Raw genomic sequence first — 26701 nt, forward strand, 5'->3', positions numbered from 1 at the left:
AAATATTTAATTAATTAACTTGCACCCGGCTGCACAGAGAGGCCAGACGGGCCGCATGCGGCCCACGGGCCGTATGTTTTGCAGGCCTGGTGTATACAGTGTATCACTATATTGGAGCACAATGTCTTACCTGCCAGTATTAGGGAGTGGGGGAGGGGGGATTTCCTGCACTTTATCTTCGCCCACCTCCAGACATACACATGCAAACAGAAATAGAAATAAATGATTATACATGCATACCAAGCATTAAAAACATGAAACTATTTAAAACAATCAAAAAAATTATTTTTTTCAGTAAAAACATTTTTCTATAACTTTTGAACTACGGACAGCACAGAGCAATCAAACAGCAAAGTTGTTCCTAAATGGACTGGCCTTCCAGGGATGAGCCCTTATATGCCTCAAAAGGCCATTGATAGTGTCTCTCACGGTTTTCATAACATGATCGCTAACAGTAAAATAATGCTGCACTTCCTCCAGAATGGTTTTCCTTACATTTTCCGGCAGAGCCTTCTTGATTTTATTCCCTTCATAATTTACATTGTGGGTCCACTCGCTGTACATCTCAAAACTGACGTGGTGTTTAAAGATGGACAGGGCAAATTTCTAGGCTACACCACCACTTCCGATCTTGTATTTCTCCCAGACAGGGCAGGTCATTCAAGATGATGTCTGGAAGCATTACAATGGGAGCGGGTGTGCTTCTGGGAGCAGGTGTGCTTCTGGCAGCGTGCAAGGGTAGGTGGTCTGAGAGGATGCTTTCCTCCTGTCGTGGCCTTATCGGGGTTGTCATCTCCTGTCACGGCCTTATCAGGTTTGTCATCTCATCCTCTTCAAGGGCACACAGGTACACGTATTCTGCAGATAGAGGGGGTGAGCGTGGGGGGGGGGGAGGCAAATCCTGATCCTGCGTCGGACATACAGGTACAGGGTCAGGGACTCCAAGCAAAGAATAGATCCCTGCGATGTTCCTCTCCATCTTCTCCTTACGCCTATCCATATTCAACATGGTCTCAAAAAGAAGATACATTTTTTGCACCGTAGGGTTGTCAGTGATTTAGATACAGCTTAAATCATTCAGCATGTGGGCGAACGAGCTGGATCTTGTGCGAGAAGTGCTTTTGACATCTGCGTGGATGGGTGCAGGAACAGGTGACCTGGGGATTCTCAGGAGAGCAGCATTGTGCATGGGTACAGGAGCAGGTGACCTAGGGGTTCCCAGGAGAGCAGCGTCATGGATGGGTGCAGGAGCAGGTGACCTGGGGGTTCCCGGTAGAGAAGCGTCATGGATGGGTGCTGGAACAGGGGAGCTGGGGGTTCCCAGGAGAGCAGCGTCATGGGTGGGTGGCTGCCATTTGTTTTGCTTTGTGTGCATGTCAGCGAGTTTCTTCTTTACATAATAAGGCCCAGGCTTGTTAGCCTTTGGAGTCTTCAGAACATTTTCTTTATTCTCCTTTGCCTTTCGCTTTGGCATGGAAACAGCTACTGCCTTTTGCTTTGTCATGGTCGGCACGGCAGAAGCAAGCAGGTTACTGCGTCCGTAGAATCGGGGGTGATCCATGGAAGCAGATGGAATAATGCACAATGCAGTATCTGGACAAGGGCAAGTTCAGATAGAGATCAGCGTGTGGGAGGCTATGCAATTTGTGTCACCTTTTATACACTGTGTCCCCTATTTGATTTTTTTTTCCGCGGGCATGGACACGAGGTGCAGGTGTTAAAAGTGGGCGTACTGTGTACTAAACCTGTCGAGTGAGGTTGAGACCTAATAAAGTATAAATACACCATCAATTTTGTTGATTCAATGCACATTGAATTCACATTGAGTACACATTGAATATACATTCTTTTGCTTGTATTTTTTTCTAAACACAGCGATGCCGAAGAAAACGATTTCAAAGGATCTCGCATGAGAATACGGGATATGTACAAGAGAGGACACTGAATTTCACAGATACAACACTGGTTAAATACTTCGGGCCTCGTTTTAGCAGCAAGCACTATCAGCTATCATGCCCATGGTAAGGCCAGAAGTGTCAAGCGGACGCCCACAGTCACTACCGAGTAAGTATTTTTGTTTTCTTTACTGTACAGTATGTACTGTAATTACACTTTTACTCATGAAATGTATTAGTGCACTAATACAGGCACCAGGCACACAGGCACACAGGCATCATGGATCACGCTCCCACAGGGACAGTCCAGATAAGGGTTGAGGGTCTTTTTTCCCTCTATCTTTCCTCTCCCCACCCCTCTCCCCCCCCCGTGTGACATAGGGGTATGTTATTAAGGGACAGATTTTGGGAGCTAGTGATCCGCTCTGTAGGCACCTTCAGAATGCCACACAACCCTGCAAGGACAGTATATATTGGTGTGTAGGGACATCTCACACATTTTCTCCCATCCCTGTGTGTAGTTAACATCAGTCAGGGCTAGATCGATGCAGGGCTCGTCTTATCTGATGCCTGTTAGTGCTTATACTTTCATTTACCTCAGCAGTACTATGCTGGTTTGCACAGTGAAGTATTAGTTCTGTATATGTTCAAGTGTATATATTGTGTATGTATTGCTGTCGTTTGTGGAGCCAAAGGAGCTAACAGTCCTATTTTATGTTCACTCTGCATCCACATTCTTGGTCCCACGTGTTCCGAGGGGGGCTATTGTATGTAGAAAAGTGTATTGGGTTATGCGAACATACTCTATTTACCACATCGTCGTCTGTGTTCATTTCGGTTAGAACACAGATGTTTTTAGTGTTGGTCACTTATTATCAACACCGGATGTTTGAGTATATGCATTGAGGCTCTCATGACTTGTTTAGTATATAATAATTATGCACTGCATATAGTAGATTCTACGTAAATGTTTGCTGTTCGCCACTAACATGAGTTCATTAGAAGCATTTGTCAGCAAGTACTCACTAGACTTGTCTGCATCTACTTCTACAGGATTTTTGCCCATTGTGCTGACCACTCCAGTTATTGTCACTGGGTATATTCTTCCTTTACAAGGATACAGCACAACGTGTCACCACTAGGCATTTTTATAGCATTTACACTGTATAGTCTAGTTCTGACTTATTTTAACGTATATCTAATAAATGGCTTTTAAGTTATTCACTTTACATTGCATATAGGACCAGATTATTGTTTCTGACTGCATTAATTGCTATTGAGAAAGGTCACTCTCTCCTTACAGACATTGAGTGCATTATACAGGGACTTATCCGGTGATAGTGTCTTTGCTCCATTCGGTGTTGTTTCTCTCTTTTGTTGTTCCCATACTTAATACACAATATTACATACCATAGGCCATAAAAGCATAGTATAGTTTATTACATTAAAATAACACAATTTCAGATGCATCTGTTGACGTGTTTCAGCCATTTATATGTAAGGTGACCATATTTTGAAAGTAACAAACTGGGACAAAATACAAAATCCTTTATTAATCATTTCTCACTCATGCACCCCTCTCTAACTCAAGCACTCATGTTGCCCTCACTCCTCCACTCTCCCCTCTCTCTTCCCCTTTTTATCACTTACCCCAAACTGTTTTTTCTTTCTCTCCATTCCCCTTTTACCTCAGTCTCCCCCAAAACACACACAGCTCACCCTAAGGGAAAAAAAACCCACACATACAAATTTTACCATGGGGGGAGGGAGGGGGAAGAACTGGGAAAGTCGTGTGGGCGGAGGCTGAAGTTGGGTATGACATTGGCGGGCCCAATGTACAATGCTGATGTAGCAGGAGGTATGCAGTAAGTCCTACACTCAGTACATTCATGTGGGTACCACCTAGGTAGTAACTATTTTACTTTTTTTTACTTTTTGTTGTGCTCTGTCACTTCCTCCTGTTTTTTTGGGTACCACTTAAGACCTGCCCTTTTCCCTTGTATGCTATTTGTAGAAATAACACACTGATAATCAGGGTCTGGATGTGAATAACGGTAGCTTTTGGAAGGTCTTAAATATCTTAGCGTTATTCCCATGTGCTAACATAAACGGAGTTCTGAGGATCTCCATTTTTAGGTAAACTTCTTATTGCCATATGATTTGCATATGAGTAAATAAAACGTCCGTTAATATTGATCGATGCAATATCTTTCACGGTAACGCAAGGGTATCATAAGTACGGAAATCCCCTTTGGCGATACGTAAAATGGCAATGTTGCACAAACAAAGTAACACTTCTGTGGGTCTTCGGCTAGGACTTCTACTCCATAGAATGTACAACAGTGATATGCTTTTTAACCTTAAACAAACATAGCATTTTCACAGGTGTCTGCAAGCTGGCAAACTCTGCAGTGTGATGATTAACTAAATTACTTTTGGATAGTACTGCACAACTGTATTGATTCATGTCTCTGGGGTACATGCTCTTTATGTCAGGAAAGGACATTCAGAACCCGTCAGCACCATAGAATTATGGCAGTAATGAAAATAGGGCAAATACTGAACACAATACAAATCTAGATCAAATTAAATAAAACAGGCTATATGTTACTGACAGAGATCTGATAAAAAATAGTATATCTTACACACACAATAATAGTGTGCAAAAGTTCCCTATTTGTTTTCCATTCAAGAGTCGCCAGCTGACACTGTACAAATTAAGAAATGTTGTTCTCAACTCCAGAAATAATACTGGTGCTCAAGAGAATCAATCTTTAAAATAAGAGAAGCAGAGATATGAAAACAGGGGACCAATATATCAACAAGCACATATTAGCCTACAGCAAGAGATGACAGCAATGATAAAGGGTTAGTCTTTACAAATAGGAAAAATTGTCCCTTGTTGCCAAAGATGTTCTGAAAAATGCAGATATGACTTATATCTTATAGATAATAATAGGAGTATTGAAGATTTGATCTTATATTTGATCAAATCAAGCACTTTCTGGAACAATTTCCGCTTGTCTTTAATATAATAAATGTATTTGGAGCTGATTGCCACTTTTTATTCAATTTATAGTCGCTTTCAAAGATTTATAACAAACAAATCATTATTAATGCAATTCAGAATTATTTATAACTCTGAATGAAATATCTATCTTTCAGTCTTGGCTTTATATATCTCTTATCTGTAGTGAGCATTCCAGAAGCAATTTTGTACAACGCAAGGAACATGTGAAAATAGAGTACTAATAAACATCAGATTAAAATGTCCATGGGTGTGCCCATGCTTAAGAAAACTGGTTTTCGTGCCAGGCCGGGTATAACTTCTAATTCTGCTTTACGATTTGGAATGTGAAAACACTTCAATGCAGTGGGAGTCGCTGAGATATGGTGATCGCATTATTCCATTATTTTTAATGCAAGCTAAATTTCAGAAAATAGTTCAAAAACTATTTGACAGATTTGCATCAGTATTTCTCTCCAATGCTCAATCACTAAAAACTGCTTCAGGATTTTACAGCAAAGAATAGATGTAGCATGACAGTCACGAGGGTCGTGGTACAAAAGTCGAGAAGCCATGACAGAGAAATGTGAACGCGTTTCTTTTATCCTTCAAGAAAAAGCAGGCCATGGTCAGCTTTGAGATATTGTCTCTGTGGAGTCATGCTGTATGTAGATGAGATGGAAAATAAGTGGTTATCCCAGTTTCAAAACAGAAAAACAAAAACACATGCACTATTATATATATTTCAAACTATTTAAGAGATTTGGGGTTTAAATGCCCCCTGAAATATTTGATTACCCCAGTTTTTATTAGTTACTGTGTCTTTACACTTGCTTTCTCCTTTCACAGCCTTAGTAACAAAATTATTTTTAAATTTCTGTGCATCTTTTGGAAAATACATTTAAAAAAAAGTTTCTATATTTTTTTTCTATAATTTTTGAGTTTTGTATTTATTTTTTTCTGTGTGCACCCCTTCTAAAAGCTGTATGAAGCCCATGCTCACTAGTGTTCCATGATTCAATAATCATGTTAACTATTAATGCTTGCTTATTGTTGATACCAAGGCTTGTGTGAAGTTTGGAAGGATGCAATATTAGGCAATACATGGCAGCAGAGATAAAAATAATAGGGTCACTAAACCATGCTGTAAGAAGACAAATACAGTAGAAAACTGTAAGTCATACAGAAGGAAAGACGCATAAGACATTAACTGTGTGGGCTCCATTTTTCACTAAAAAAAGGAGTAGAGAAGTGCAAAACTGGTGAAGAGTGGAACATTTTCTACTTGTTAAAATTAAACGAAATTGAAAAATTTCTGGAAAATTCGGTAGAGAAAAAGAGACACTACAAAGTAGAAGAGCACATCCAAGAAAGCTCAATAGTGTAATATCTTGAAGATATCCAATAGGAAGTGTCACAAACCCATTGACAGTAAGTCCACAGTAAGAAAAGTACATTTGAGAGGGATGCAGGGGCTCTTCTGCAGTTCTCTGTTTACTTATAGTGTTAGATGCTCATAGGCTTCTGTCTACACGATCACGAGCACTCCAGGTAAGATTTGAAACCATGTGTTGAAAAAGATCAGGCATCTGTTGTCACACTGGGGATGCCCAAACTTTGATACCGCCTCCTGCACATTTCACACGTCCCTGCTTGCTTTGTCAAAAGACCCTCGTTAACCTATTCAACATGTGGCAAAACCACAAACTGGCATCCCTCTGTATATTATTTGGAGGGAGTGTTGAGGGGATATAGGTAGAACTTGAGGGTGCTAACAAAATAGATCTCTCTCTTCCCCTCTTACCCTCTTCCCCCCCCCAGAAGAAGAAACAGTAACCCAAAACTTGGATAACCCTTATTGTAAGTGCCTATAAATGTGTTCAAAATCTATCAAATGTGAGTGAGATAGAAAGTCTCATTAGTCTTTAGAAGATAAGACATTAGGGATATATACCTGCCCAGGATTTTCTTGCCAATAAACTTGTTGTTTAGTGATAAAACAACTCCTTAACTTTTTATTAGATCTCTGATTCCTGTTCTTCATCAATGTGCCTACAATTATTTCTATCCAAACACCTGTCCTAAAATGGTTTGTACCTTTTTGTCCAGGACACTGTGTTGATATTAGTATGCAAGTTGTGTTGGTTACTGTACATGTAGTAAAAGGTAACATGGAGATATTCATTGAGCTCTGGTACTTGAATCACAACATGATCCTGCATTAGCTGGCATTCAAGTAAATGGCAGCGTACGTACGATCATTCAGAGATGAATAAGTCTGTTGGTAGCTCACTACCTCTCATTGACTGTGAGCTGGTCCTTTTTATCATGCACCTGGACTGTCCACTGACTGTTATCCTTTTTGCCATCATGTTTCTGTGGTGTGTCTTGGATTCTATTCCTATTGAGAGACATCCACCAGTTTGAGGTTTCTTAGCACAGTCTTATAGGGAAAAGAATCACAGAAACTTCGGATTCAATGCTTGTGTTTATTTTTAATAATTTTTATTTTTAATAAAACAGTGGTGCATTCAAAATAAACATATAAGTGAAACAAGAAATGTCCTAGCTCTCGTTAGAGCTCTGACTAAACAGATGTTCAACTCTAACTGCTTCAGACGGCTACCCCAGCTTACCGGTTAAACATATGTAACGGTGTTTCGCCCACCCGGTGGGAGATGTGGCCATTACGGATCATGTGGTGCATGATACTTGCTGGTAACAGGAGGACTGAGTTGTCCGCCGGTGATAGTGGGGACACAGGACTAGGCCTCTGGGGTTCATGCACTACATATCTCTTTAGCAGTGCAGCGCCTCCATCTGCCATAGGCTCCAGGAACTGAAGGTGATCTCCCACGGTAGAACTATTACCTATCCCCCCCAGTAAGGTCACGCACCAGGCAGTAGGTATAACAACAGGAACGGTTTATTATCTCTTCTGTACAACACAGTAAAAAGCAGGCTTCTGCCCAATGCAGTAACTCACAGCTACCACAGAAGGATGGTTCCTGGACCGTCACTACAGACCAAGGGCACCAGCAGCCATCCTAGCTCTTCCCTGACGCCCTAGCAGAGGCAGAGGTCTGGTTCACACTCACTCTCCCCCAGAGGGAAGAGGACTGGAGAAGGCCCAATAATCAGCCTCTCAACTGTGTGACCAGCGTTCCTCAAGCGGGGAAAGGCACTGCTAAATTTGGGGTGGTACTGCCCTTAAGTACAGCCAGGAGGAGCGCACCAGGTCTGTCCTATGATTGGTCATGCCCAGGCCTGATGTCACCACCTCCCACTGTCACTCAAATGCAGCTCCTTAGAGGTGGAAAAACCCCATATCAACTACTGGCAAGGCCTGCTTGTACCAGGGCATACTGCAAGGAGGGAAACAGACTAGTAGCCACAGATGGCATGGCTACACATATAACGGTTTATCATTGCACCAGAGAAATCACAACACAGGATGCCTTACCTGGCACAACTTCCACACATTTACCAGGCAGCTCTTTCTCTGAGGCTGTGGAAGGAAGGGGAAATAGGGTCAGGTGTGTCCTATTAGCAATCCTGCACCTGATGTGTTGCTTGCTGGGAATTGTAGTTTCTAGAGTGAACCTGAAAAGGGAAGGGAAAGGCTGTGTAGGATTCTGGGTCCTACAGTAAGTACTTTCCCTCTACCACTTTTCCCAGATACTGTCACACTATGTACACAGTCCCATGCGCTGGCGTTCTAAAAACTACAGTAGCTATATTCTAGGCATATTCCTTGCTCTTTGTTGTGTTTCATTATTCACTGAGCCATTTTCGTGTGCGCTGCTGTACTCCACGTGGCATTAACGCGGCCAATCGCCCCAGGCACACGTGTTTATCGCGGTTGCATTGTTTGAATTTCATGATTGTGTGCAATTAAATGCAATTAAATGAATGAATTGTAATGTGTACAGTACTGTGCTACTGTGTCAATTTCAGGTGTTTAAAAGCCAGAACACTAAAATGCAATTTTCTGCACTCGCCTGCACTCGCGTCTTAAGGCGGTACGGTTGGAAGTAATCCCGCACCATGACAATTCGTATTCTGAGGTATACAACGTGTGAAGTGTTCAAATAACGTCCACTGCATCTGTATTAACCCTGTATTCTGTTGTACACGTTGATTTTCTATTGCTATTCTTCTCCATTTCATTGTCTATTCTCACTCTCCTTTACCTTATTTCCAACTTTCTTTGCTTCTCTCCTCTCACTTCTCAATTATCTCCCCTATTACTTTGCTGCCCTCCAAACATTTCTCCCCTATATGTTCTCTCCTCAATTTGTATTCCAACAGTCACTCTCCTTATTGTCCTTTTTATAAACTCTTCCTGTGCATGGCAGCAGTTTCCTGCTGAAGACTGTACATATTACCATGCTCCTAGCTTTACCAGTATGCTGCTAGTAAAATGATCGGCCTTACATATACTGTATGGAAAACAAAAAGAACAATTCCTGCGCTCCTACCAATTTGGGCTAAAATATACAAGTGATCTCATGAATAAGGGTCATTTAGTTGCAGTTTCCCGCTGCCATGCACTGGCCCCTTAAGAAATCCATAACTGGGTTACCATAGTAACCTGTTGCAGTTTAGGAACATGCGGCTGCACGTGGCTACTCTTCTATACTGTGTGCCTTCCTCGTGTTGCTCTGCAATACAAGGGGGAGTCAAAAGTCAGGAGCCCATAGGGTTGCCAGGTAGCTTCTCTAAAAATACTGAACACAATGGTAAAAGGTGTGATGCGCTGAAGACACACACACACCTCTGCTCCATGCAGTTTCCCCCTCTCCTTGGCCCCACCCCATGGCTCCTGACACCTCCTCCTGATTGGCCGCTGCTGGGTAATGCAGCCAATCAGGATGGAAGAAGCAGCCCTCTAGCAACAGCCCTGCTTTGTCCATGCTCAGGGAAATCCTGTGCCTCCCCCCCCCCCACCTCCCCCTCCCCAAGCCGGTCAGGTCACTATGTCCAAAGAGGTAATACCAGACACATACATGTCCAGTATTACCGCTAATACAAGACAGTCTGGTTAATACTGGACAATGGGCAACCCTGCCCATGTAGTGTTACAAATGTTTGCATATACAATATCTACCTATGATCATGGAAAACTATTTTTTATTTGGTTGAATGTAACTTGGAGCCAGGATTTCAGAATAACTTAATTAATCCAACGTCCTCTTGAAATTGTTATACTACCTAAATGAGTACTGTGTGGGTCAACAGAATATTGAAAATGTTAAAAGTCAACTGTAACAAAACCATCTCATTTAGAGAATTGAATCTGTCCAAAAATGTAACTGTTATTATCAAATCATGTCCTCTCCCCTAATCTCATCACATATGATTATAATTAGAGATGTGCAAAAAGTTCACATAAATCTGAGTTTGCTGTAAAAAGCCAAAGCTAGCAAACTTTACCGAGGAAAAAAATGTCGCAGGTCACATAACCAAAATGTGCAAGACCATATGATGGTGATGCACAAGGTGCAAGGTGCATGTCATATAGGACATTTAAAAAAAATGTTTTATTAATTAAACGATATTGCAGAAATGATAACATTTCTCTCATTTTTATCACTGAAAAAACACTGTGAAATTATATTAAATTTTACAAGACATGTGAGAACCACTATGAACTGAAAAACGCTACATTTTTTAATTGTAATATCCAACAGTCTCTGAAACAACATCAAATTTATAGCAACATAATGTAAAGTTTGTCTATTAAGTATAACATTGTGAAGATTAATATTTAGACGTATACAAGAGACATAATTGTATAAATATTGCAGCATATACATAGATTAATGTCATTAATTTCTTATGTAAAGATATCTTCAGTATTAAATGTAAAAACGTACAATCTGTGTTTTTTACTGATATGATTGAAATTCTTGTATTTTTACTTACACTCAGAGGGAAGGTCTGATCCAACAGAGAGCAAATTATTTTAATTTGTCCAAGTGGGAACATGATTTCATGACTGGCATAGTCTCTATGTTAGGTTTTCCAAAGCTGCTGAAACTGTCAAGTTCCCTTACTCACTAATTCTTGCTTGAGAGATACAAGTTCCCTGCCTAATAGCGACAGTGGATACTGTAAACTCTAATTTGGCATGAAATAGCAACCTGTGTTGCATTATTTTTTCTGCATTAACTTAAGCTAATGTGTTCATAAGCAGCATAAGCAAATCTACTCTTCACTTGCTCTGTGAACGTGCCACAAAATAGCACATTACACACAATTTATGTTATATACTGTAATAGGTGTGTGGCCCCCTCATAGTTGGCTACTATGGGGTTAATGGGTCTAAGTAATAGAAAGGGTTACATTGTGCAGGAGCAATTAAGACATTGTTGGATTAAAAGTATTGTGAAACAGTATATCCCTAACCACGATCATGCCATGCTTACATCCAGATGGGAGCGTGGGGATATATTAGTCAAGACCTAGCATATAGGCCGTAGTACCTACAAAGATTGTGTACTGTAGATTATGTAGATAAGGATGTGTCTAAATGAGTACCAGATGGACATTGAGGGTTAGTTAGAAAAACCTGATTCATCACATTATTATTAAAATCACTCTCATATTAGAGATCATTACTACAATTGCGGCAACTGTTATTATATATTTATTATGTTAGATTTATCATGTGTATTGATTTGATTGAGGAAATAAATAATTGTTTTTAATAAATTGTGTATTTTGGTGGGAATATTTTGGACCAACATTTATTTTCCCATGGTATGTAGTATGTTGCCTCCTTATAGTCAGCTTCTATGGGGTTAATGGGTCTAAGTACTGTAATAGAAGAGGTTAAAATGTAGAGTGATCAGATATTTCCCCTCCTTTTAGATTAGCCTGCGAATATAGTAGGCACGTGTGCGCTCGCGATGGAGCACATGGCGTCAAACGCGCCTGTCGGCCCAGCGATCTGTGGCCTGTGAGCCACAGCGACAGGGAGGCGTGGCCTTGACATCACGTGAGTTGTTCTCTCTTATTGGCTGAACCGTCCACGTGACCCGACCATCGCGCAACAAACACAAAATTGTTTGTCTCGTGAAAAATCGGCTCAGCCATCACGCGCTCTATGGTCTACCTCATAGAGGTACGGCCTTTTATTCATGCCGGTATGAACGCGTGATGTAATTATGTGATTAGAGCTAGTATACATAGCTACATCTTTATTCCCCTAGGAGCTGTTGTTAGGAGTTATGTGTAGATAGTTCTAGATGTTTAAGTGTTTGTTAGATGAGAGTTGGCCAGCTCATCCTTTTCTGTTTAGTTATTGTTAAGTAACAATTTAAACAGTTAGCACCTATGAAAAGATAGGGAAGCTCATTACTGAAAGCTACTGCAGGGGATAACTGGATAGAGTAGCAGTATTTCCCATAGGCTCCTACAATATAGAACTGGATATACAGGGCTCAACAGAGGGAGGCTCATGCCTTCACATCTCACTACAAGGGCCTCCTCTAACCTAATCAATCCTTTGGCAAAGATAAGTACCACCTCTGAGTGAGGCATGGGACACCCAAGAGTGTGATTCACCACTCATCCACTAGTATGTGTTTTATTTTGTACTTGATGATTTTTGATGCATGTTCTGGTCTATTTTAATAAATACTGATTTTGTGTTTGTAAAAGTGCCTGGTGCCCATGCCTTTATTCTATTCTCTTTATTCCCAGCCCCGCAAAAAACATCCCACAACAATTTTTTTGACCTGAGAGTCTGAGCATGCATTTTCCTAATTTATCCGATGTGACTCTTGGAGTCGAGAATTAGGGGGTTCCATTTGTATATAGGCTAAATAGGAATGATGTTTAACTCACTATTTCTATTTGCAGAAGGGCTAAAGAGACAAAGATTGATTCTCGCAATCTCCGTTTAGCACACCATTTGCCAAATTTCTACAGTATATGTTGTGAATCACTGAAAATTTTAAGTTATGACTCTGAGATAAAGTATTATTTTTTGTTTGGGTTATATATAGCTGAAATTAAAATAACAATGAATTGCAGTAATAATACTATCTTAAATCTAAATAAATAACTCCAGAACCTGGAAGACTGTTCTTTGAATTGAGGCACATGTACAGTGAGTAAGTAGATAATGTATGCAAACTTTTCCCAGTGCGCAACCCTGCCTGCTCTCCTCGGCGACAAATGCCCCCCCCCCCCTGCTCGACCCCGGCGTCCAATGACGCGTGGGATCATGTGATGTCACGTCGCCATGGTAACGTGACCCCACGTGACTCCACGGCGTCATTTGACGGGTTACCAGGACGACGCATCGCTGGAAGGGAAGGTAAGTGTATTATAGAGGCCTTACGCGGTCCCCCGACATTTAATTTAAATGCCTGGGGGGAGAGCACGGGACCTCAAAACTGCCGCCCCCCCTGAAAATCTACCCCCCCCCCTCCAGTTTGTGCACCGCTGTTGTAAGGGACCACTCTATCACTTAATATGTTTAGCTGAAAGTTGTGGATTTTGGTACCTGCACATTTAAGTAGCTTTTGCATGACTTAAAAGTGAATTCAAGGTTCACTGAGTATTTTCCTTACATTGGGTTTTTAGTATACTGTTGACAGGAAAGATAATTCATAGTTTTCAGTGTGAATGAATTATTTAATCAGTTTAGCTTTGCTTACACCTAAAATATTATGGTGCAGAAATTAATTTGTGTACTCGTCTGCCTATTTAAAATATATATTGCTTATTTGCAATAACCATGACATGTTTTAGTTAACACAGTTTTGATCTATTTCTAAATGTATGAAATATATTTATGTGTTGTGAATACCTTTTGCTATAAATCCATGTATGTATTCATTGTTTTTCATTAAATATCTTTTACAATTCATTTGTTTTGCAGTTTGTAAGCATTTTGCACCTACTCATTTTATATCTATAACACGTATTTCAAATATTCCTATGGCATGCAGCTGAAAATCATAAACAATGAAAGAGAGAATAACTGGTACCAGCAAAATTTTAAGTTGATCCCTAGCTCAGCTCTGTACAACTAATAAAATGTTCCATTTGTTTCTTGTTTTGTAGCTGTGCCACATTTAAATTTATAGTAAATGGTAAAAACTGAGCATAGGATTTATGCAAAGGGTTGTTCAAATAATTCAGCACCTTGATTTGATTTGAAGACCGACCACACAAAATGTATTATACCTCTTAAGTCATGGAGCGGCTAGTGTAGTCTTAAAAACATATGTTCATTCAATTCAAAGCTTCCAGCAGCGGACTGAACTGGCATTTATAACTCTAATAATTACAACTTTTTGGATTAGTTTTTTTCACTGCAGATGATGAAACAGGAAAAGTAAAAATAAAAGTTGGTATTTATTGAGCAATAAGTAGAATATATTATGTCAGAAACCAAAAATACCAGCAGCAAGGGTTCTATATAGAATAAACAACAAATGTATATATGTATGTATATCTTTATATATATAGCGTCATCCACTTGCATTGTGCTCCACAGCAGTAATACACAAGCTCTGACTGACTCGTGGTACAGACGCTCCAAATGTATCAATGTTGTGCAGGGGGGAAGGCTGCAGCCCTATTGGATGTGCTATCTCACATGCCTGGCAGCCCCTTTGCATTCTGGGGGCGGTAGTCCCCGCGGAGCCCTATCTCTAAGATGGCCACCGCTGCTCTATTGCCATTGCGCATGTGTGTGCATGTAATGGCTGCTGCAACTACCGGCACCTCCCTACGAATACGTACGACATGCGCACACGCACGCGCCCATCCAAGATGGCGGCGCCCTTGGTGGAGCTCTGGCGGCCGGATCACGAGCCCGCCGCTGCGCACCCTGCACCTCCCCAGCACTCTGCGGTGGTTCCCCCGCTATAGTGGAGGTAAGCGGGGAACCAAGGGGAAGCTCAAAGGGAAACCTGGCCACACTTGGAAGAATCAATTTTAGTTTTTCAGCTAAAATCTTGATCAAAACCTTTTATTCCCCATTTCATAAAACAATAGACCTGTTAAAGGCCAGATTCAATTTGTCTCTTTCCAGTTCAGTAAACACCTTAATATGTTGTTGAAAATGTTAGGCATCACTTTAGTAATAATAACAATATTAACCAAATCAGTTAAATAGGGGGAAAAGGATATTATTCAAAATGATATAGAACTCTTATATACAGTATAGCCATACTGTCCTGACGCTTTACATATTTGAGGGATGTAAGGATTGCATTCACTATTTATGTAACTGTGATTTGGTAAATTAGCAGGTTCATTTATCTCAATTTATATAAAGAAGGTTTACTGTAGATTTGTATTAATTTAATCAACTTTGGAGGAAAGGGCCTAGAAATACGTATATGTAGTTATCTCCAAAATACTATATTCTCCCCTTTGCAAATCGACATCCCAGTCTGATCTGTCAATGTCGTAATGAAGGTTTGGGGTCTGTCACTTCTCATTAAATTGCTAAAAAAAAAAACAGCTGATCTTTTTAACATATTTAAAGAATATAGACAGAGAGTCCTCCTTCTCTTGCATTCATTTTTCAACTCTTACTTTTTTTTCAAGATAAAATGCATTTTTCTGTTCCAATAGACGAGATTTTGTTTCGTATGCGCTTTTAAATAGTATCCATTCAGTTCCTATTTTTCCCTTGCTATGTTTGAAATCAGATCTCCTCTTACCACTACTTTAACAGTTTCCCAAAAGAGGACAGGAGAATACGTTTGGTAAGAACACAGGGAATTTTCAACTTAAAAAATTCCCTATGTTAGAATCTAGAGCAATACTAAACCATATGGGTGCATGGTCAGATAAAGCAATTGGCTTTATTTTAGCTTCCAGCACTTTTGAAAAAATGGATTAGGAAATAATTGATTTGTGAGAAGGATAAATGTGACTTGGATAGGCCTGGATAATCCAGAACGTCAGGGTGAATTGCTCTTCAAGCATTCAACATATTGAGGTGTATTTTAATAAAAGTTATTCCTGGTGGTGGCTTTTTAACTCACAAGTTACGGTATTTGAGCTATGCTCATCAAGGATTTTATTATCAAAAATATTAAAGTCCATTTTGAAAATCAAACCATAACTATTACATTTGGTTATTTTTCAATTATGTTGAGGAAAAACAGTTTGTTATATTCAATTAAGGTATACATATGTAACGGTTTTTCCAGTCCCACCCAATCTCACATTGTCCCCTGTGGTCTATTGGCCCCATTACATGTGGATATAGTGTGTGGTGCACCTGCTGGCTTACAGGACTCCTGAGTCTCCCCCTGGGTTGGTATGGGGATATCAGCAAGACAGGCATCTGAGGTAGTGGGGCTTGAGTCCTACTCACATCTGATGCAGCGCCTCCACCTCATCAGGATCTCTGCGTCCGCAGGGGGATGTAACTGATGAGGACCTCCTCTGTGGTGCCTCCTTCTGTGCAATGACTCCACACATACACAGCAAGGGTCTGTTGAATCTGGGCATCTTTATTGACATCTTTAGCAGCCTGCCCCTCACAGCGGTCGTACTCAGCCGCTCATTGCAGTACAGTTCATCCCTTCAGAAGGTCCTTCCCTCCTTATGAAGTTGGGTCACCTCTCCCCTTAGGGAGATCACCACCTGTGTCAGGTCCCTGATCACAGTGTAGATCCTATTTAGTATATCTGACAGCCTTAACTGCTGCAGACCTCCTGAACTGGACCATAACGGATCCCTAGCTTAACACTCTCCAATCACTATGGAACACTTGATTAACCTCCTAACTTTTGGCAGTTCTGTGTCTTATATAGACTCAGAAAACAGCCACACCTCTTGTGTCACAAATAGTGGACACAGAGCATGTTACCACTCCCCTTGTATACATATGACACCTCACCAGGGTGTGAGGGCAAACTTCCATGATTGATGCTGGCAATCCTGCACACTTACCAGGTTTTACTGCCAGCATGAGAAAGAACTGTATACCATTTTTATACATGGCTACACATATTACAGAGAATACATCTATTTTTACTAAGATCTGTATCTAAGATAATATACCTTCCCTGAGGGTCAATATGTGTTAAATATATTGTTAATGTAATATACTTTTTGAATAGAATCATTATTTAGAATTGGGTGATTGCTATATCCCATCTGATTTCAGCTTTTTTTTGTTCATTGTCTTTTCAGTGAGTCACCGGAAGCAACAATATGTCAGAACGTAATTTATTCAGGGGACTTCGAACTGTTTTTTATGGGATATTTCATTCTCCCAATGCTCCATGAGGTTAAATTCAGTGACAAATATATATTAGAGACCTGGAGAAAATGTTAATTAAAATGCATACAATACAAATAGGGTTAGGTATGACAAAGCAAAAGGATAGTAAAGTACTGTTGGACTATAGTGTGCCAGTATAAACATCAGCACATTATTACAAAGAGGATCATGCACAAAACTATGTTGATATAGTACAGATGTAGCGGCTGTTATCTGACCATTTCTCGAATTGATTTTTGAGATCTCCCCGAAATCCATTCAACATTTCTCGTGACAGACTAATGGCTCATCGGGTCCCTGCTGTGTTAACCTACCAAGGTCTACTGGTCTGTAAGAGACGAGCAGTAAGAGATAGGCTGAATCAGTCACTCAAGCTTCATGCCACTAACAGGCAATCGCGGGGGGTTTGTTTAATTTTAAACACTACAGTATTGTAGCAGGGGCTCACCGGAGCTGGACCGCATTGATTTCAGGTCTGGTGACCCCCTACTTCCCAAGTTACAGGCCCCGTTATGGGGTGCCGGTATCTTCGCCATGATAAAATCCTGTGGGTCACGTGACCATGGAATTTTAACATTGCAGGAGATACCGGCACCCCATAACAGGGCCTGTAACTTGGAAGTAGGGGGTCCCTGAGGCTGAAATCAACATTGTTCAGCTCAGAAGACCCATGTTAAAATCCTCCGCGTCACGTGACCGGAGGCCTTTAACATTGCAGGGATACCGGCACCCCATACCAGGGACTGTATCTCGGGAAGCAGGGGATCTCTGAGGCTGAAATCAACTTTGTTCAGCTGAGGAGACCCTCTGCTCATGCACACTATGGGGGCTATGCACTAAGCTCTGCGTTTTTGCACCCAATTGGAAATGTTTAGCTCGGCCGTTGATAAGTGAAGCCAAACGTGGGATTCACTAACAAGTTCAGGGCATTTTGTTCCGGCCGAGCAAAAATATGCCCGATCACGCAAGCTGCTTCCCTTCCCCCCTGCTATCGTGCTTAAACTTGTAAAGCGGGATAGAAAAAAACCCCTGTAAGAACTGCATGGAGACGCTGCGTCTCAATGCACGGATCTTACAGGCGATCGTGAAGCATAAATATTCATTTTAATAATAGTGTACATGTGCAGGGGGTTTCCTGAGCTGAACCGTGTTGGTTTCAGCCTCGGGGACCCCCTACTTCATGAGATACGGGCCCCGTTATGGGGTGCCGGTATCCCTGGTGCTTTTAAAGCTCCCGCGTCACGTGACCGGGGGAATTAAATCCTGCAGGGGGCTACCGGGAAATTGATAAAGCTATAAAAAAACTGATAACATAGAAAGATGTGACCTATTGGTCCCTAAGATAACTAAGAAATAAAATACGAATTTTAATACTACATTTATTACAAAATATAACAAGAAAGCAGCACATATAAAAAGCATTATTAATTAACACTGATATATCCTAAAAGGAGATCCCATTTTAGGAACTATATTGGACGATAGACCAAGTGTCATTTTTAAAAAGGCACCCAATTTTAAAACTAAGCTGGCTCCCAATGCCTTTAGAAGAAACCAACAACAAGTTAACTGGCTAAGTAGACCAGTGGGTTTTTTAAATGCACGGCTTGTAAAGCGTGCCAATATGGTTCTGAAGAAAGAATAAATTTTAAATCTAATGTTACTAATGAGTGTTTAAAAATGAAACAATTTGTCAATTGTAGAACCTGCTATGTAATTTACTCTCTAGAATGCCCCTGCGGCTTACAATACATCGGAAAAACATGTAGACCTTTGAGGGTTCGCATTTTAGAACATTCGGGGAACATTAAAAAGAAGTTACTTACACATAGTGTCCCCACAATTTTTCTGAAATAACATAATGCTGATCCACTGGTCTCAAATTCCGTGCAATCGAACATGTTGATAATCATTGGAGAGGGGGTGATAGAGACAAAAAACTTATCCGTAGAGAAAGTTATTGGATTTTTAAAATGAAAACACTCACCCCCCTTGGTCTTAATATTGATATTGATATTGCAGCTTTTTTATATTGAGTGTTTTAAACATTTTTTACAACATTTTTTAAACATGTTTACATGCAGTTGTGTCATTGATTCATATTTTACTTTGGACGTTCCCTGCTAGATTTACTAGATTACGGTATTAACTACCATGATGATACTTATCCCTTCATCTATTTTGTAATGAGGGTGTTTTATATGTTTCATTTCCTATCATGGATTGTATGAGCATATCTTGATGTGAGCAGTACTAATTCATATTTCCTTTATGTCTCTCCAGAAATGAATACTCACATCCACTTTTTAATAGTATTTTTATTGTTAATTATATTGTCATTGTCATTTTTATTTTGTCATTTATGTATTCTTACATAAAATTTATATTGCAATTGTAATTAATCTTAACCAATCAGTAATATCTAATCATTGTAATTAGTATACCCAACTGATGTTTATATGGGGATCTGATTAGCTGTTAAGCACTACTTATACCGCTGGACCCTGGGCATAAATCAACTCCTGACGAGGCAAAAGAGTTTGCAAAACACGTAGAGTTTGTTCTTCAAGTAAAGCCCAGAAGGAACAGGCCAGTGACGTCATTGCCTGTGATGTCTCCTGAAGCGTCCATGACCGCTGCTGTGGAACACAGAAGAGAAAACACCCACCGGTTGCTGTGAGAGCAGCAGCAGCTGATGCGGGAAGCCTTCAATTCGAAAACCCCCACCCGGTCGCCGGTATTCTGGAGGGCGGACTTCGTACCATATACATTTGTATGGGGGTTGTAATAAACATAGTAGCTAATGCAACTAAAGTTATTTGTTTGCATATATTAAAAATGACACTAGTTTTGTACAGGTATCTGTGTTTTTTTATTGTTATGTTAGTATGAATGGAAGGAGAGCCGAAGTTATTATTACTTTAAAGTTTGGGAGCTGGTTGCACACTTGTTTAATGCTGATGCCATCTTATTTTTGTTAATGCACTATAATTATTATGTTTCCTTTTAATTTGCTCAACTATGGTAAGTTTGTTTGCTCTCCCCATTGAAAAGATTTCAAAGACAAAGGTTAAAAGCAAGGACTTATAAGCGGCTGAGCTCAACATTATGATAAGAACAATCAACAAATTTCTAAGAAGTCAGGAGGAAGACATAGAATAGACCTGATGGTAACACATGTTTGGATAAGGCCCCGGTAACTCCGCTGCAACACGCGCCCGCGAGATTGGCGGTGCGTGCAGCCGATTCCCTGGTCTGCAGCTCACTGCAGGAAGAGAGACCGGGGGTGTGTGGCGGGGGAGTGACGGGGGCGCGGCCATGACGTCACCCGGCAGGTTCGCCCTCATTGGCTGAACCGCCGGGGGGCGTGCCGTATCGCTCGACGCGAGTCCTGCTCTCAATTCTATTGGGAGCAGGAGCAACTCTCGCCCCAGCGCTGCAGCCCCTCCTTGCAGCGGGCCCGGCGCCATTGAGGGGAGGGCTCTCGTCCGTGCAGCGTCCGCCACAGCGGACGCTGTAGTAGGCAGCGGGGTCAAGGCCTCAGTGTGTTCCTAATGGAGACGAAATCATTTTAAATGTGAGAAGGAATCTGTATGTTAAATAAGTCAGTTCACAGGCTTGCTATGTGTAAATGGGCAAGAAATCAGTTATCATTCAATCAGTTCATGTGTAATCTGTTATTATTTAAATGACGTCTGGTGATTCTAATGGACAGTAGTACACACTGTGCAGTAGTTTAAAAATCAATTTCTTACAGTATAGTATGAAATACAAAGACAAAAGAAACAGCGCAAAAAACCTCATAGTGTAGTATATAAAAAATTATATTGTGACAAAACAGGTGAGTATTGCACGTACATCAAATTCAATAGTTACTAGCAGTACATGTTTTGGACATGTTACCAGTCAGCAACAGATGGTGGGTAAAGATCACCGGATGGCTCCCCTTCTCCTCTCCCGTTTCGTTCAGGATGCCGTGATGCAGGGCAGCAGCCCCTCAGCATGAATACAGCAGTCCGTTCGAATACTGCTGTCTCTCCACGTGAAAACCGTGGCTGTTTGCGGTAGGAGCAGGCTCTCAGTCACTGATCCCTGACGAAGTACCTTTGAAGTACGAAACGCGTTGGATAAGAGGGCGCATTCTGATACTACCTGCAGTGTGCCAGTACCCTATTTCTGTCACCTAGCCCCATCTCCGTTAATGCAATCTATGCCATCTAAACTTCCGTGGCTGGCTGAGACTGCAGAGTGATCGGCGCCGCTTGATGACGTCATCCGAAGCGCGCTGCAAGCAGACGCCACACGTGCAGACGCACGCCTGAAGTCAGTGACTGAGAGCCTGCCTGCCCTGCATCACGGCATCCTGAACGAAACGGGAGAGGAGAAGGGGAGCCATCCGGTGATCTTTACCCACCATCTGTTGCTGACTGGTAACATGTCCAAAACATGTACTGCTAGTAACTATTGAATTTGATGTACGTGCAATACTCACCTGTTTTGTCACAATATAATTTTTTATATACTACACTATGAGGTTTTTTGCGCTGTTTCTTTTGTCTTTGTATTTCTAGCTCTGGTTTGTGGAGCCATTCCTTGAATATAGCAGCATATCCTCACCAATTAAGTAACAGGTTTTTATTATATTAATATCACATTAATATCACATTATAACACTAATCACGATTATTAGAGCGCAGTTCACCCTTTGTTAGTATAGTATGAAGTAGGCAAAGAGCGTCACATGGGCATGACAGCCGTATAGCTACAAGAGAGTAGCTACAAAGAAAATACAGATGAAGCAAATATTGAAATGAAGAGATTTGAAAATGTTTAGTAAAATACCCTTTGCTGTAAAAACAAAGTGCCATTTAAAAAAAATAATAAAAGAAAGCTTCATATCACTTCAGTGGTTCATGAAGGGGCAGATACAAAGAATTCCCAGTGGTGATAACATTTATAATACAACACAAAATCATTTTCTTTAACATTTCCCTGTGACAAAAATAAAGCCAGAAAGCTACCTTTACTTTGTAGGATGAAAATACCAAAATCATTTTTTTTTTTTTAAACATAATGGCATACAGTACTGTAAGGTTAAGACAAATCCACACTAAATCAATTGAATCTGGATAACAAGATATTTCATTCATTTCAGAACAAAGATTATCTTCATAATTCTTTTTGAGAGATAACATTCTACTTTGCTTGCAGCTGATAATGGCAAGCTACAGTGGTTCCAACTGATATTCAATGCCATGGCAAAAAAAATATATAAAAGTGTGCCACTTGTAAATGTACAAATATGTCAGGTGACATGACAATACAGAACAATATTAGATTTGACTAAAGTCACTCATAGTTTCACTGTCACAAGAATTGTTATCTGTGGTTTCAACACTTTATGATACATGGCAATGCGTTTTGGGGACCTGTGGAAGGCAATTACACTAATTTTTTTTCTGTATCTCGCATAGTGGAAGGCTTTAAAATCCCTTTCTTACCCACCTTATTGTTTCCTGTTTGCAACTTCCAAATGCATAATCTGAATTTAATGTAAACGGACAAGGCCATATGAATAAAACTATTGTCTTTGATTAGGATTTCTGATTCTGTGCTTTCTCAATCAAGTTTTTTTTTTTTTTAACATTTATTTACAAATTGTATAGTGCAGCAAGTAAATATCAATGTTTCAAATGGATAGTGTACTCCAATACATGTCATCACCCCTAATCATTGTCTCTGGTATACCAATGTACAGTATGATGTGACAATTAGATGAAGCAGTAAAAGCCATCAATATATTTAGGAATGGGATTGAAAAACAGCTAAAAGATAGATTAGTATATAAGCAACCCGTGTCTTTACAAAATGTAATTTCACCAAGTTACCCAGAGCTTAGAACACTGTGGGGTATTTGATTGAAAGAATGTAAGATTTTCTTTTTAGTGTAGGCAAAGTTAGGCCTGGAAAAGTTGACAAGTTAAAATACAAAAGAATAAAAAAGTACAATGAAAGGAATATTTATCATATTAAGGATAAAATCACCTGTGCTAAAACGTTTATCGTGTATTTAGTGGAGTGTGTGTATGTGCAGTTGGTTGATTTACAGTAGGTTCTCATTTTGATGACAATTCTTAGGGCTAGTGCCATCAAAGCTCAGTTACATCAAGTCTTATAATCACGTTACCTAAAACAAGAATGGATGTTATTTTCCCTGAGATTAACGCTAACTATATGCAAAACAGCCATTGCACACTTAGCATAGGCTTGGCATCACATTATTGTAGCATAATGGTGTGTTAACCTCCAATAATGCTAATTATGTTTTTACCATTTCTGCGATCAAGACCATGAAATAAAAATAGAACAGAAGGGCGGTGCACTGCTGCCGTCAGGGTTAAAGGGAAAACGATGTCCACACGCAATATAAATGAATAAAAAGGTTGTTTTATTGAGTGCACATACACTAAAATAGTGCTACAGAGCGAACTCTTACGCGTTTCGTCCATGCCTACCTTTTTATTCATTTATATTGCGTGCGGACATCGTTTTCCCTTTAACCCTGACGGCAGCAGTGCACCGCCCTTCTGTTCTATTTTTGCTGAGTTTCCCTGGCTTGGAGCACGCTACACGTCACTTCCGGTTCAGAGACCCTGACGTCATCGGCTGATGGTGGACGCCGAACGCGGAGCGCGGACCAGAGACTCGTCGTGTCAAGACAGTGAGTGCTTTGGCTCTTCTTTATCCCCCGTATTTACCTCCGCTGTGGGGTCATATTGTTCTTGTGTGGCGCCGGGTCTAGAGAGGCAGTGGCGGAGGGTGGCAGCATACTTAGCCGTTCTGTTCCTTCTCAGGGGACGCGGCGGTATTGTTGCCACACGGCATCCCTACCACTATTCAGCCCCTACCCGTGTATAGCTATAGCACTCGATCAAGTGGGGTGATTATATACTTATCATATGTATACTACAATGGGACTCTGAACGGAAGGTTGCTTCATTAATATATATACAGCTTATTCATTCTGGATGATCAGTATTACTTGCATACAATTTGGAGCATCAGTGTTTCCTTGAAGTGATTCTGGGATTTCCTTTACAAGACCATGAAATAGGTCTTTAACCAAAGTTGACATGGAAAGGTAAATACCGCTAGAAATAACGCTATGATACTGTAGTTAACTCATGCATGTAGAGTTACACCCATCCTCAGGATCATAGCATGTCAAAGACGAGCTCCTCACACTTCAGACCTGGCCCTATAGTCTCCTTCTACATTACTGTTGGTAGCACTATAACCATCCCCCCTGTTTCACAGGCACGCTACCCAGGGATCACATCTGACTCCTTCCTCACATTCTCCTCTCACATTCGCAATGTAGCTTAAACGTGGCTTTTTTACATCCATAGCATTCCTATGTCCCTCCTTGACACTGGCCTTCCTGCCTCTTACCTGTCTCTCCTACAATCTATACTACAGGCTACAGGAAGAATAACTTTACTCTCTCCTAAATGTGTCTCAGCATCTCTCCTTTTGTAATCCCTCTCCTGGCTTCCTATTAAACTCTGTATCACTTACAAATTTCTCCTCCTCACTTTTAAGACAATACACTCTTCTGCCCCTCCTTACATTCAGATCTAATTTCTCACTATACAGCTTACCGACTCTTGCATTCTGCTAAAGGATGTCTTCTCTCTACCCCTTTTGTATCTAAAGCCATCTCCCACCTAAAACTTCTCACTCACTGCCCCTCACCTCTGAATGTCCTTCATCTCACTGTTCAACTGGCAGCTTCTCTCTCCACCTTTAGAACCTTTCTTAAAACACACCTCTTTAACGAACCATATGGCTGATACTAAACATCTAATATGCACTGACCTTGGCCCTTGCAGACACACTTACCAAAAGACCCTCCTACTGTCTCTGTAAATTCTCCTTACTTATCACTTGGATTGTAAGCTATTCAGGGCAGGGACTCCCTTTTCAATTGTTCCTTTCGTGTCTGAAGAGCTTATTCTCGCTGTATGTTATAATATTATAATATTATATCACATGTATTAGTGCTGCAAAGCACTAAGTACCTGGATGGTGCTATTTAAGTAAAGATATACATACATACATATATACATACATACATACATACATACATACATACATACTTAATCTGCGAGTCCTCTAAACCTTTACTTCTTTTTTTTAATATAAAATGAAACAGCTTGGAAAGTACTTAATTCTAAAACGACATTTTAAATAGATTTATGAGTGGTGTATCAGGATACATTCAAGTGTGATAGTGTCGATCGGGCACTCACACACATAAACTTCCATTCAAGTCCATGGGATTTTCTAAGGGGTTAGTGCCTAATCAGCACCATTACACTTTAAAGAATAAGCCCCTATACTGCACCGACACACTTTATTCGAGCAAATACCCAGTATGTACCTGGCAGATACCTGGAATGCGCCGCTCCTCACCTCTGACAAGCCCCGTTGTGTTTGCCTTCCCAGCCTGGGTTCATGCCTGGCTGACGGGCGGCTGATCTGTTAAATGATAATGATTAGGATTTAATAGGCTGCAATGCTTCGCGTGTCTACCAGATGGCATAAATTCATGAATTGTAATTCAGTATATATATATATACTGTGCAGTATTGCAGCCAGCGGGAATAAAATGCTTCAATCCCTGCCTGGAAAATACCTCAATGCACTCGGGCAGAAAACAGTCACAAACCTCAATACACCCGGGTATACCCGAATTCGTGGGACTAGCCGAGCTCGAATAAAGTGTGTCGCCAGTGTATGAATAAAAACAATATTTTTTTCACAAGTCAGGTTTGAAGCAGTATTATAAATTGTACATCAAAAAACAGAGAAGCCCAAAGCTACACCTACAGTAATATGACAAAAATACACTGTAAAATACCTACATTTGTCTTGAAAAAGGGTAATTTGGTTAAATCCTTTGGCCAAAGCTTTTAAGCCAGCAAGCCACATCAAGGCATGGCCAAATTTGCAGGTCCTAACACTGACTGATTCTTATTTACCTCTATAATTAGAGGAAGAATTATCAAATTGGATCTGTTCCAACCAGTTGCATGAAAAGACCTGCTTACTTGGAACGTAGGGAGCTTAAACCCTGGGAGGGAGGGGCCACTGACCTCCAAAACAGCTGAGACCAGCTGGACAAAGTTATAAGCACACAGATACACAGCAAGCTCTACGAACCCCCCCAAATGACCACAGAATATATATAATATGTATATAAGTGTCAATTGGAGTGCTATTCCAATTGACACACACACACACACACACACACACACACACACACACACATATAGAGATATATATATATTTATATATATATATATATACATATACATATACACACACACATATATATATATATATATATATATATATATATACACACACACATACATACATATATATGTATACACACACACATACATATATATGTATACATTTACAAATACAAATACATATATATATATATATATATATATATAT

General features: G+C 40.4%; 1 long non-coding RNA gene across 1 annotated transcript; it reads left to right on the forward strand.

Annotated features, from left to right (window-relative positions):
- The first annotated feature begins 1881 nt into the window (after positions 1-1881).
- On the forward strand, positions 1882-19950 carry LOC142471217 (uncharacterized). Its single transcript, XR_012789374.1, has 3 exons — positions 1882-2064; positions 17083-17179; positions 19457-19950. It is a non-coding gene; the product is annotated as an uncharacterized LOC142471217 (long non-coding RNA).
- The last annotated feature ends 6751 nt before the right edge of the window (positions 19951-26701 follow it).

This window comes from Ascaphus truei, chromosome 1, assembly GCF_040206685.1.
Source record: "Ascaphus truei isolate aAscTru1 chromosome 1, aAscTru1.hap1, whole genome shotgun sequence".
Taxonomy (NCBI): domain Eukaryota; kingdom Metazoa; phylum Chordata; class Amphibia; order Anura; family Ascaphidae; genus Ascaphus; species Ascaphus truei.